Genomic DNA, 14,662 nt, shown 5'->3' on the forward strand with positions numbered 1-14,662 from the left:
CTTTTTAATCTTGTAAAGTTCAGTGTTAATGTTCTTTTTTTGCCCTAAAGTTTTGCTGATTAAACCAAAACCACCTTTAGAGTTTTAAATATTATAATCCATTGTTGCTTTCGAAGTACTGCTCCCAGCTTTCAGTACAATAGTTGATTTTTTGCCAGTCCAAACAATATGGCTCTGTAGAAAATAGAAATATCACCATTGTTATTTATCTGATTAAGAGTAAAATAATAATTTACAGATAAAAGTGATCACAATTTTTTAAGAACTGGCTAAATTAGACAGATCGCCATGCAGAACAGCTGAGGGTGTTACTCTGATACCCTCGATATGCTTCCGTTTCAGTGGCATAGAAAAACATGATCCCATAGGAAAATAATGCTTTACAATGCATTACAGTGCATTGCTGCAAGCTTTGTAGCATCAACAGTTTGATCTCCACACACCAGGCTACATGAGCACTGCAGCTCACAAACATCCATTTACCATTTACCAACATTACTGGTGTAACTGTGGCTCGAATGTTGCAGCAACCAGACCAGGAAGCAGGATCATAGTTTAACACTCCTCTCTGCAGCTTTTGTACTGCTACCCACCATTACCCCACGGCCAAAATTGAATACATTAAAAAATAATCTAAAAGGAGGAAATCATGAAAATCTCATAAAAATAAACACAACTCAGACTAAAAATAAAAATAAAACAATTAAATGTGGCTTACTGAACATAAGATCTCTCTCTTTAAATACTTTGCTAGTTTGTGACCTGAAATACTGGGCGAGGAGGAGGAGTAGCAGCCATTTTTCAGTCCAATTTATTGATTAGTCCAAAACCAATTAATAACTCTTTTGAATATTTAATCCTTTGTTTTCCTCATCCAAATTGCAAAGCACTAAAACCACTTCTGTTTGTTGTTTTGTACCGTCCACCAGGCCCTTACTCTCAATTTTTAGATCAGTTTTCAGACCTTTTATCTGATTTAGTGTTAAATACAGGTAAGGTTATTATAGTGGGGGATTTTAACATTCACGTTGACACTGAAAGTGATAGCTTAAATATAGCGTTTAATGCTATCTTAAACTCAATTGCCTTTGCTCAAAACATTAACATTAACATTGCTCAAAACAAAAGGTGTACCCACCTTTGTCTTCATTCTCTGGACCTTGTGCTGACATATGGCATTGAGTGTAAAGACATAACAATATTTTCTCATAACCCTGTCCTGTCTGACCATTTTTTAATAACCTTTGAGTTTAATTTAACCGAGTACTCCACACCTGAAAGAAAATGTCATTATCCTAGATCATTATCAGACAATGCTGTAACAACCTTTAAAGAATCTGTTCCACTTTTAATTTAATCATTATCACAGAAAAACACAGTGGAGGGCAATAATTTTGTTTCTTCCACTTCACAAATTGATTCTCTTGTTCATAGTGTTACTTCATAATTGCATGGTGCATTAGACAATGCAGCCCCCTTTAAAAAGAAGGTAATTATTCACAGGAGGCAGGCTCCTTGGTTTAATTCAGAGCTGCATACTTTAAAGCACAATGTTAGAAAATTGGAGAGAAAATGGCGCTCTACATACCTTGAGGATTCCTACTTAATCTGGAAAAATAGCCTACTTTTGTATAAAAAGACACTTCGCCAAGCTAGAACAGCTTATTTCTCATCATTAATAGAAGAGAACAAGAATAATCCTAGTAGATTTTTCTTTAGTACAGTTGCTAAACTTAAACAGAGTCATAGCTCTGTTGAGCCATCCATTCCCTTAGCTCTCAGCAGTCATGACTTTATGGGATTCTTCTTAAATAAAATTGATTCTATTAAAAATAAAATCTTTAACATACTCCCGAAGATGATTACTTCATCCTCAGCAAGCGAGACAACATTGGAAGTAACTGTAGAACTTGATCTGTGTTTGAACTGTTTTGATCCTGTGGAGCTTCCTGAGTTATCAGAAATATTAGCTTCATCTAAACCTTCAACTTGTATGTGAGACCCAATCCCAACCAAATTATTTAAGGAAGTGATCCCTCTGATTACCAGCTCCATTTTAGATGTGATTAATCTATCCTTAGTAAATGGATATGTACCACAGGCTTTTAAGGTAGCTGTAATTAAACCTTTACTTAAGAAACCTTCGCTTGATCGAGATGACTTGAAAAATTACAGACCTATATCCAATCTTCAATTCTTATCTAAAATTCTTAAGAAAATAGTTGCTAATCAAATGTGTGAACATTTACATAGCAATGACCTGTTTGAAGAGTTTCAATCAGGCTTCAGAGCTCATCATAGCACTGAAACAGCTCTGCTGAAAGTCACTAATGATATTCTTATGGCCTCTGATTATGGGCTTGTGTCTGTACTGGTTCTGTTAGATCTCAGTGCTGCATTTGATACACTCGACCATAATATTCTCTTAATTGGTCAGCTGGTCTCTCAATGCAATTGATCAATTTTTCTCGACGAGAAGACAGGGGTCGGGAGAGCCCACTTGCCCGGACGGGACATTTTTCTCCGGATACATGATGGACTCCTGGCAGAAGTGGAGGATTGTGTGTCTGTCGATAATGTCAGTCGAGGATGTGGAAGATGTGTATATAATTGGATGTTTGATATCAGGATTTCTGCTTTTTGGAGTCAGCGGTTACCTGGCATATCGAGAAATTCGGAGAATGTCAGCAGCTGTTCTGGCCATTGTAAGGCTGCCTGGCATGTGTGATGGGATCTTCAGAGCGATCAACACTCAGACTGAGATGTTACGTGAGCTGAATCGCAGACTGGATGTGATCCTTACAGAGGATCGCAGGGAGGTTGCGGTTCCTGGACTCAGGGGTGAAATGGGATAAATCTTGGAGAAAGTTGTTCGCTCGGATCTGGCAGAAAGACCAGGAATTTGGCTGTTTGGATTCGCCTTTGAGAAGCACCAGCGAGACTCTCAAGGCTGACGGAAAATTAAGAGTCAGCCTAACCCAAATAATTATTGTTTTTCTGAATCTGGCTCCCCTGCATGGCCTTGATGGCTGGCTATCTTCAACTTCTCCTGGAAGTTATGTAAACATGATGCTCTGCTCCCTCTGCCCCCTCCCTTCCCTGAGGACATCTGTGGACCTGCTCAGAACTTTGTGGTCGGTTGATGAACACTCCAACGAACCATCAAGGACAATGGCCTCTGGGACAGTGCTTCATGGACTTACTTGCACACTCTCACTTGCACACACACACATGCTCAAGATAAACATATGCACCCCTCACACCACCTTCACCGATCCCGGCATGATGTTGTTTTGTCAACTGTTGCTTCTTTGTGCTGAGGTTTTTTGCAATCTCAAACTGTATCCTGCTAAGGATAAAGTGTGAAATATGATTTTTTTCCCTACTTACCTAATGTGGCCTCTTTTCTCATCTAGCAAGGGCAGCACCTGTGAGTGGGCATCAAAGCCTCGGTGACCTGTCCCCCCCTTGTCCTGTGTCATGATGTATGTTTGGATGGGTTGTACTGGAATTCTAATTTCCCATCCGGGATCAATAAAGTATCTTTGAAAAAGGCTGGAATATGCTTTAGGGATTAGGGGAACAGCACTAGGCTGGTTTAAATCTTATCTGTCTGACAGATTCCAGTTTGTTCATGTAAATGATAAATCATCTTTAAAGTCCAGGGTTAATTGTGGAGTACCACAGGGTTCAGTAATTGGGCCAATTCTCTTTACTATATATATGCTTCCAATAGGTCAAATTATCAGGCAGCATAGAATAAATTTTCACTGTTATGCTGATGATACTCAGCTTTACTTATCCATGAATCCTGATGAGCCCAACCAGTTAGATAGACTACAAGCATATCTTGAAGACATAAAACCTTGTATGACTTTAAATGTTCTGCTTCTAAATTCAGACAAGACCAAAGTTGTCGTCTTTGGACCGGAGTCTTTAAAAAAAGAAACTGCTTAGTCAATCACTTAACCTGGATGGCATTAAATTGACCTCCGATAATAAAGTAAAAAACCTTGGTGTTACTTTTGACCAGGACATGTCATTTCAATTTTCAATTCAATTCAGTTTTATTTATATAGCGCCAATTCACAACACATGTTGTCTCAAGGCACTTCACAACAGTCAGGTACATACATTCCAATTAATCCTAACAATTGAACAGTGCAGTCGGTGTTAGCATTTTATTCAAATTAGATAAAAAGTTTTTCTATCTAAGTAAACCTAGCAGATTGCATCCAGTCAGTGACTTGCAGCATTCACTCCTCCTGGATGAGCATGTAGAGACAGTGGACAGTCACTGGTGTTGACTTTGCAGCAATCCCTCATACTGAACATGCATGTAGCGACAGCGGAGAGGAAAAACTCCCTTTTAACAGGAAGAAACCTCCAGCAGAACCAGGCTCAATGTGAGCGGCCATCTGCCACGACCGACTGGGGGTTTGAGAGAACAGAGCAGAGACACAAAGAGAACAAAGAAGCACTGATCCAGGAGTACTTTCTATGGGAAGGAAAAGTAAATGTTAATGGATGTAGCTCCTTTAGTCGTTTCACCTAGAAAGAAAGAACATAAACTCTGAGCCAGTTTTCAAGGTTAGAGTCAGAAAGAGAGCACATATAATTAGTTACAGTAAAAGCTCAGTCAATTTCCATGTCTAGGAGAGAGAAAGGGTTAAACACTAAAAGACAGGGCTATGTGGATCATCGGTAGAGGGTGAGCATTATGTTGTTGCCAGCAGAAGCTCGGACAATTCCCCTCTCCAGAAAGGTGTCACAGGCAGACACAGAGTCAGGCCAGGTGTAGCTTCTAGGAAGAGAAAACAAGGTTAAAAGCTGAAATAACAGCAAACATGCAAAATTGGAGAGTAGTGTGAGAATGTAGCAAAAAGGGTGAAAGTGGTCGTTATGTCCTCCAGCAGCCTAAACCTATAGCAGCATAACTACACAGATAGTTTCAGTTCAGATTATTTAGTTAAACGGCGCTTATTTACAACAATGTCGTCTCAAGGCACCCCACAAAGGGTCCCACTGATGGTCATTGTTATACTAAAAACCACAATGATTGGGATACCTCCCTTTGTCAGACTGATTATAACCATTGGAAAAGAGAAGGGGTCATACAGGTAGCAGAAATGGAGGGTGTGTTTGCACCTCAACCATAACTGAGCCGGTTTAGGCTAAACCTGACTACCCCTTACTCCAACCAACAGGGAGGGAAGAAGACGGAGGTAAAAAATAAGGAAGATAGCTCAGGATAAACTAAGCCACTCTAACTATAAGCTTTATCAAAAAGGAAAGTTTTAAGCCTAGCCTTAAAAGTATACAGGGTGTCTGCCTCACGGACTAAAGCTGGGAGCTGGTTCCACAGGAGAGGAGCCTGATAACTAAAAGATCTGCCTCCCATTCTACTTCTAGAGACTCTAGGAACCACCAGTAAACCTGCAGTCTGAGAACAAAGTGCTCTGTTAGGAACATATGGAACAATCAGATCTCTGATGTATGATGGAGCTAGATCATTAAGGGCTTTATAAATCCGATATTAAACAGGTTTCTAGGATTTCCTTCTTTCACCTCCGGAACATTGCCAAAATTTTAAATATCCTATCCAGGAGTGACGCTGAAAAACCAGTCCATACATTTGTTACTTCAAGGCTGGACTATTGTAATTCTTTACTATCAGGATGTCCACAAAATGCAGTTAAAAGCCTTCAGCTGATTCAAAATGCTGCAGCAAGAGTTCTGATGAAATTTAAAAAGAGAGATCATATTTCTCCTATTTTAGCTTCCCTTCATTGACTCCCTGTTAAATCCAGAATAGAATTTTAAATTCTCCTCCTCACATATAAAGCCCTTAATGATTTAGCTCCATCATACATCAGAGATCTGATCGGTCCATATGTTCCTAACAGAGCACTTCGTTCTCAGACTGCAGGTTTACTGGTGGTTCCTAGAGTCTCTACAAGTAGAATGGGAGGCAGATCTTTTAGTTATCAGGCTCCTCTCCTGTGGAACCAGCTCCCAGTTTTAGTCCGTGAGGCAGACACCCTGTCTACCTTTAAGGCTAGGCTTAAAACTTTCCTTTTTGATAAAGCTTATAGTTAGAGTCGCTTGGGTTATCCTGAGCTATCTCTGTAGTTATGCTGCTATAGGCTTAGGCTGCTGGAGGACATAATGACCACTTTCAGTCTCTTCGCTACATTCTCACACTACTCTCCAATTTTGCATTATTTGCTGTTATTTTAGCTTTTAACTTTATGTTCTCTCTCTTTTCTCTTCCAAGAAGCTACACCTGGCTTGGCTCTGTGTCTACCTGTGACACCTTTCTGGAGAGCTTCTGCTGGAAATAACTTAATGCTCACCCTCTACCGATGATCCACAAGGCCCTGTCTTTCAGTGTTTAACTCTTTCTCTCTCCTAGACATGGCAATTGACTGAGCTTAACTGTAACTAACTGTATATGCTCTCTTTCTGACTCTAACCTTGAAAACTGGCTCAGAGTTTATCTGTTCTTTCTTTCTAGATGAAACAACTAAAGGAGCTACATCCATTAACATTTACTTTCCCTTCCCATAGAAAGGACTCCTGGATCAGTGCTTCTTTGTTCTCTTTGTGTCTCTGCTCTGTTCTCTCAAACCCAGAGTCGGTCGTGGCAGATGGCCGCTCACTGAGCCTGGTTCTGCTGGAGATTTCTTCCTGTTAAAAGAGAGTTTTTCCTCTCCACTGTCGCTACATGCATGCTCAGTATGAGGGATTGCTGCAAAGTCAACGCCAGTGACTGTCCACTGTCTCTACATGCTCATCCAGGAGGAGTGAATGCTGCAAGTCACTGACTGGATGCAATCTGCTGGGTTTCCTTAGACAGAAAAACGTTTTATCTGACCCGTGATGATGAAGACAAGACAAGAGATGTACCCCATCCTGATGTAGCAATCCCACACTCTTGATACTAATATATACACACTATTCAAAACGGGACTGCATTGTAAACAACATGTTTACCTCGTAAACATGTCAGAACTTCATGTTCAACCAATACTGCCTTAATTTCCTCCTGTTTAGAATCACATAGTTATCTTATTCTAAATGTTTTCATCATTAGCCTCATAGCATAAGTCATATGACTTAGGCAAATATGCTGTGAAGCTAACAGGAAACAGTTTGACAGCAGTGTTATATTTAAACTAGTGTGGTTATTGTACCAATATGGAAATGTGTGGTTTACATACTGTGTAAATGGGATAATTGTGTTGATTTGATTATAGGTGAGTGGAGCAAAGGTCATTGTTTAAAAGGGCTTAGCATCAATATTTCCAGTTTTCTCCTCTCTGGATGCTGATCATAAAAACTCACCTGGGACTTCTCTACAAACGTGATATGTGGTCTCGTTTCGACACAAAACACAGTTCACTTCTGTGATGAGGACCAAAGAACTGCTTCAACTATCTGCATAACCCAATCACTGCCTGATTACTCGTAAAACTTAATTCAAGAAGAGCCAGAGGGGAGATGAATACTAGTCGTCCTGGCACTCAGCTGCAAACTGACGCCTAATTACCATCTGAAATGTTCAACTCGATTTGACTGAAATTGCAGCAAGTCGCCTGATTATCATCATGTTTTCTCCAGCTGTTTCCGTGCATTTTCTTTTATTTAAAAAGCGTAAACTACTAATAATTAGGTGTACTTGCTTTTTAAGTCCCAATTTCCTGCACAGGAAGTCTTTTGAATTAGAATTTAAATGAATCTAACCCTGGTAAGTGAATGCATTGTCCCTGATTTTCCACTCCTGTTCCCCCTTCAGGGCTGCAGATCATCTGTGAATCACAAATGACAAATCTGGGTTTATTTCCTGCCTAAATGCACACTCACTTCAAAGGAAGAGGCTCATTGTGCTGATACAAAAGCAGTGCCCAGAAACCCAGTGAGCTGAAAGTGTGAAGTGTTTTGATGTCATCCTGACTCTAGCCTGTTTTGTTTGCTGGTTAGATAACGACTTGGCCTGGATAAAGACCGGTCACTTTCACTATTACACTCCAGCTGTGATTAATCCTTCGAGCACCGCTGTAATGACTGCATTGTCTAACACATTAAGCTAAGTGAAAGTACAGTTTGTGTTGCTGATACCTGATGAGCTTCTCAGAAACAGCTCAGGTGTAAACATGATGATCAGATATAAACCTGAGCTGCTAATAAAGCTTTTCTGTTGCAGGTTAATCTTTGTGCAAAAAAATGTTTAGCTATTGCACAATATTGAATTATTGTGGATTTTCTGTAATTCACACAGGCTCAAATATATACAAACATTCACCTAAATCTTTAATAAGTGGTGCTGTGTACTTTAACTTGATAAGAACAAGGCCTATAGTGATCATGATTGACTGGACACAGTTGCTTCTCTTTGCAAAATTGAAAATGACTTGTCTGACAGTGCTTATTTGATTGAACAATACTCAGACCAACTGGAAAATCCAATGAACTTAGTTAAAATCTAAGGAGAATTATATATTCTGAACCGAGAACATCTTTTTGAGCCATTTATAAGCCATTTAGGCTTTCACAGCTAAGACCGCTGTATCAAATGCCAAGCACTGTAGTGGCAGCACAATGCTCTGGGGATGTTTTGCTACCATTGGTACTGGTGCACTGCACAAAGGAGATGGAGAAGGAGGTCGTTTAGAACTTGCTAAGAGGCATTCAATAAAACAATTGCTCACACATTTATTGATTGATTGATTGCACACCCAAATATTGTTTGTTTTTTTATTAATAATTTAATGATTAATAATAATTTCACCCTGGAAAAAGAGTTCAATTAAATAATTAAAAGCGGCAAACTAATATCACATGCATGCCTGTGATGAGTGAGTCATAACTCATAAAGTTTCTGCTTAAAAATATGTAGAGGGATCAGCGAACGATCACAATCACTGCGTCATTTTGACACCTGGAAATTATTTACATATAAAGCTGACAGAGATTGTGAAAAATAACAACTTCCCTTATCAACCTGCTGCTCAGCACTGAGAACTGAATATAAGTCTATTCTTTGTGTTGTACTGTTCTATAGAGTATAAGTCATTATCCATTTACAGTACCTATATGCAGTAAATGTTCAATATTCTTTAACTAAAAGTAAGAAACATTTATTTGGTTGTAAAAAGGTATTTTGCTGTCTGTACAATAGGAAAGGTTCGTTATTTTTCAGCTTCTACCTTTCTCTACATATGATACAGAAGATTTAGCACTTCCAAATATTGTGACAAAAATTTCAAAAACAAAACAGCTCAATTATTTAATTTTTGAGTAAAAAAAAAGTGAAAAAGTAAAAGCACATCAGACATGCTTGAGGTAGACTGATAGCATAGAACCAACCTATTACAGACTTATGTGTAAAGTATATCGCTGATTATTCCACAGATCACTTCAATATAGCTGATGGAGCTTTTTATTTTCTGTTGTGATGGAAATTCTGTTATTAAGTGTTCCAAAGTGTATGACCTTTGGTTTACCTCACTCCAGGGAACATCTGTGTTAGAGGAGGAAGCTGTAAAAGCCATTATCAGAAGTTTAATGGTTAAGGACATTTGTTACGGTGATGCCTCGGGGAGAGTAGATGGTTGTTCCTAGGTAACCTTCTCACCTCTGAACCCGAGAAAGGTTTGGGGTCGTAAAACACAGACTCTTTGAAGTTGAGATAACACTGTCATGTTCTGGTATAAATACTGTGTGTAAATGTTGTTCGGGGCTCTGTTTCACTGACTAACCTCAGCGTCAGGGTCTTCAAACGCTGAATGCCTTTGAATAAAACTTAAAAAGACAAAGTCCGGATTTTCTCTTGTTATGAGTCAACTTCTACCCACTTTGATAAGAAAATTCCACAACACTGTATAGTTTAGTCTTGAACTGCATGTACATTTTCAGTGAGATCCGGTCTTTAAGCCCATTTTGTGCAATGTTTTTTCACCATTACAGCTACTAAATCCTCAGTTTTGTTAGGAAAACAGCTACAGAAATGGCTGGCTTTTTGATGATTAGTCTATTTGATAATAAGAAAGGACAGATCCTGTAAAAGGAGTACAACTATCTGGTTTATGTTTGTTGAGACAGCATCCATACAGGTAACAAGCACAACTATGCAGCTCCACTTTAGCAACAAACTCAGAGGAAATGCGACAAATGACTGCCAGTACAAAGCAACATTTGGGGGCAAAAGAAATCTGCAACCCTGCTTTGAATCAGGGCAGTTTCTCAAGAGCAAATCCTTCTCAACATAGCAAGATCATTGTCTGTTTGTGTACTCTTACTATTCTGTTATAAGGTCATGATGATAACTTGGTTTGATTAAATGCTTTTTAAATGAAATATGGACTTTTTATGCCGTTATATACATACTCCCATCAGTTGGAAATAGTCCTGTATAGAGCGTCTGCACAGCCTATTCTGTTTGGTGTGGCTCACTCACTGTTTTACTTAACTGTTGCACCAATCTGTCTGCCAGTCATCAAAGTCAACCAGTTTTCCCCTGATTAGGTCAAGCCAAGGACTTCATCTGCTGAAAAGGTTTATTCCTTTTACTGTTTACTAAATACCCTTGGGACATAGGCTTCAATGCATAAAGGGGGATCCTTTCATGTTGGATTCAAAACTACTATGCTAATCAAACAACCTGCAACATGTTTTTGCTTTAATGGTCAATGTTTGTTAAATCTAACTGCTGTGGTCTTTAGAAATAAGATTAAGATCGGCAGGTCAGGCCTCAAATAAAACCAGTTTTGACTGTTTTTTAGCTAATGCTATGTTGACCAGTGTCTGTAGGAAGAATACAACCTAACTGGGTTTCTGCTTGTGTAGGGATGTTATTCAGTGCTGACTTGTGGGCAGAGATCAGTTTGTTTTAAAACCTATCAGCTATAAAACAATAGATTTTGACTGCACCCCATAGCTACACAATCGACTGGAACAATTCACATTAAGCTCTATAATTTATAATTCTATCAAAAACAAACACCCATATTATTACATCATCACAATGGCCATAGGTGAGGGTAGGAACGTGGACTGACCGGTAAATCGAGAGCTTCGTTTTTCAGCTCAGCTCTCTCTTCACCACAACAGACCAGCACAGCACCCCCATTACTGCGGCAGCCGCGCCGATCCGTCTGTCGATCTCCCGCTCCATTCTTCCCTCACTCGTGAACAAGACCCCGAGATACTTAAACTCCTCCACTTGAGGCACAAACTCCCCTCCAACCTGAAGAGGATAAGCCACCCTTTTCCGGTCGAGAGCCATGGCCTCAGACTTGGAAGAGCTGATCTTCATTCCAGCCGCCTCACACTTGGCTGCGAACCACAGGCTGTAGGTCTTGGCTAGAAGGGGCCAGCAGGACCACGTCATCTCCAAAAAGAAGAGACAAAATCCATTGGTTCCCAAACCAGACCCCCTCCGGCCCTTGGCTGCACCTAGAAATCCTAGAACAGGACCAGTGACAAAGGGCAGTCCTGCCGGAGTCCAGCATGCACCGGCAACAAGTCCGACTTAGTGCCAGCAATGCAGACCAAACTCCTTGTACAGAGACCAGATCGCCCCGAATAAAGGGCCCCCGACTCCGTACTCCTGGAGCACCCCCCACAGGGCACCATGAGGGACACGGTCGGTGACGGCTCAGACAAAGAGCGGTTCAAGATGCCTTCATTGGGACCACAAAATCAAGGCACGTGATATTGCCCAGTACGGCGGAGCTGGGGTCCAACCCTGGAGCCAGGTCTCATTGGAGAGCACCTGGTGGCTGGGATGCTCCTCGCGAGGCCATCCCCTAGTGGGCCCACCACCTGTAGGGGGAACCATGAGGGACCAGTGTAAAGAGGATCAGGCAGCGGACGAAGGTGGAGACCTTGACCACCCGATCTCTGGATGCTTAGGCTTGTTGGGACCACAGCCATGGTTACAACATGATAGGCCAGTACAAACTTTCCTGGAACTTTCAAAATAAATTGCAATAACCTACTTCCGGCACAGCCAGGAAATGGGGTAACTGCGGACTTCCTGTGACGTCACTGTCCAAATAAAAGCACCGCTCTTGCTACATCCTGCCTCTTCTACGCCGGTCACACAGGGACCTGGACAGAGAGACCCAGCGCACGAATGTCTCTTTGCTGGCAAAAAGACATAAACTCTTCAACTGGATCTGAGAGTGTCATAAGATCGATCATATGCACTAAAATAAGTACAAATGAATCACTGTCTGTGTATCCGGTAGATTCGTTCATGAACGGGAATTAAGGTACAAGCCTGGCTTGACTTTCTCTCCGAGGCCTGCAGAAACCAACTGTGTTCCCGATCAGAAGGAGGACCGCATCACTGTGGTAACATGCAGTGTGGTCAGCGGACAGAACGGGCCGCCCAGCCACTGCTCCGGAGGTTAGCTGAAGCTAACCCTTTGTTCACAGAGCTTTCTTCAAACGTCGTCGTCGCCCGGACAACTCCTCCTCAACACAATTCAAACGAGGTTAGGGATTGGGCAGAGATATTTAGGATGAAATGATCTAAACGTTTTTCATTTTATGAAATTTGATTTTGTTTGTGTTGGACTCAGCTATCTTGGTCCTAGCAGACTATCTGCAGCACACGTGCTCAGCTTTGTGCTCTGTGTTTGTGTGTTTTTAAAGTTAAGACAAACTTTATTTAGAGGGTGATTTTAAACACAGAAGATTGATCATAATGCGCCGTCCGTGCTTATGCATTTTAACCCTTTTATTGACGGTATTTTTAAAGGTGTGTGTTTGATTCTGGTGCTAAGCTATCAGCTTCTTTGTTAGCTTTCACTGCTAACAGCTAAGAACACGTGCTTGCCTGCTAAAGAATGTTTACCCAGAAAGGTTGTTAGTTTTCAAGCCAGTAAATATTGTGTCCCTAAACATTATTTTACTAAATCTGATAACTAAGTAAACACCATTAAGCCCCATTTCTCCAGAAAGATTTGGCTCTTTTCCAAAACACTTCCTTAAATATTTTATCATTTCCTTAATAATATTTATTTGAATATTATTTTAATAAGTAAAGGCAGCGTTGAGAATTAGTCATTAAGAAGGTTAGTTTCATTCAGCAGATCATTCTTTAAAACATTATTTTAATAAAATAATATTTTAACTGATCTTGCATTGTGAATGGTTGTCTAAACGTTTGCTGATTATTCCTAAGTTGGTTCCAAAACTAACTTAACTTCACTTCCAGATTCTTCAAGATAATCCTTGGTTCTCAAACATAAACATTGCATGGTAATGTTGCATCACTCTTTTTGGTTATGATTTTCAATCATCTTTAATCAACTTGTTTATATTGTACATAGTCCATTAGTCTTCGTAATTCTTTAATTCTGCTTGGTAGTTTAGTTGGATTGTTTTAGCATAGTAAAGAGTTTGTTGATTGAAATATGTTTGACTTTGAGTTGACTTATTTTTGTTAATAAATTCTTGTATTTTAAGAAATTGTGTGAATTCATTCCATGGGTGTGCAGAGTTTTGCTGTTCAATAATGTCAGAGATTGGCTCATCCCTTTCAATTTTGTCCTAAAACCATCGCCTTACTGGGCTGGTATTCACGGGACAACCCTTAACAAACCGAAATATTATTTGATAAAATATTAAATAATATTTTCGGATTCATAATCACAACAGGCTGGTTCATCATAATAGCTTGTGGTCTAAAATAAATGCATGTAAACAAAAACAATTCCTGGCAGCATAAACAGGGAAATTTGAGTCATTTAGGATCCTGCGGCTCAGAGGAAGAGAAGTCCTGAAACTCTAAAGGCTCACAAGGTTAAGTCTGCCTCCTCCCAAGTCTCTCCGCAGTACTATGGCAGGAAACATCTCCTCCATCTGACAAGGCAGACTCTGCAGGTCATGTGGAAACCTGAGATCAGGAGGTGAGGCGTCTTAGAAAGTCCTGAGTGAAGGTCAGAGGTCACATGACAGCTAGTTTTGGTCATGGTGATCAGGCAGATCAGCCCCAAACAACCAGGAAAACAGCACTGCAACTCTAGCCTGATACTTTTAGTTCGAAGAACTGTCCAAACTGCCAACCATGTCTCACAACAGCTTCAGAGGTGCAGATCACCTGCAGCTTTCCTTAATTAGGGTATGATCAGAGAAATTCTCAGACAATAAATCAGACAATGAATTCCTATTTCATTATTTAAACTGACTAAATACGCAGTTTCAGATTGCTTTAATAAGTCCAACCACTGACTTGTTTCACTAACTGAGATAAAGAACTTGAAATAAACTCTACTAATCAGGAATTTTCCCAACTTTCATTGTTAGCCCTGTCAGTTTCATTTTACTCATCTTGCAGTTTTATAAATTAAAAATGGTTTTAAAAGTTTAGAAATGTAATTTTTTTTCAACAATCTAAGATTTTAAACTATTTCATTTTACTAGTGGAGAGTTAACTTCCCAAGGATTGATGGGTTCTGCTTCATTGATCCACAAACATTTGTGTTTAGTTGCTGAAAACTTATCCCAAGTTGCAACTGAAACATGACTTTTCGTTGTCAGACTGGATTGTTAATGCACAGATAGGAGTGGAAGGTTATTCAAAGGGAAAAGATTTTATTCCTTGATGTGTCGCTGAATTTCAGTTTCTTCCTCACTAGTTTAATAAACT

At 40.0% G+C, this 14,662-nt stretch overlaps 1 protein-coding gene across 1 annotated transcript in view; it reads right to left on the bottom strand.

The window, feature by feature from the left end:
• Nucleotides 1-14,662, bottom strand: part of LOC124862256 (voltage-dependent calcium channel gamma-2 subunit) — a 94,714-nt gene that overhangs the window by 77,829 nt on the left and 2,223 nt on the right. The gene's annotated exons all lie outside the window — the stretch shown is intronic.

This window comes from Girardinichthys multiradiatus, chromosome X (genome assembly GCF_021462225.1).
Source record: "Girardinichthys multiradiatus isolate DD_20200921_A chromosome X, DD_fGirMul_XY1, whole genome shotgun sequence".
In the NCBI taxonomy this organism is placed as follows: Eukaryota; Metazoa; Chordata; class Actinopteri; order Cyprinodontiformes; family Goodeidae; genus Girardinichthys; species Girardinichthys multiradiatus.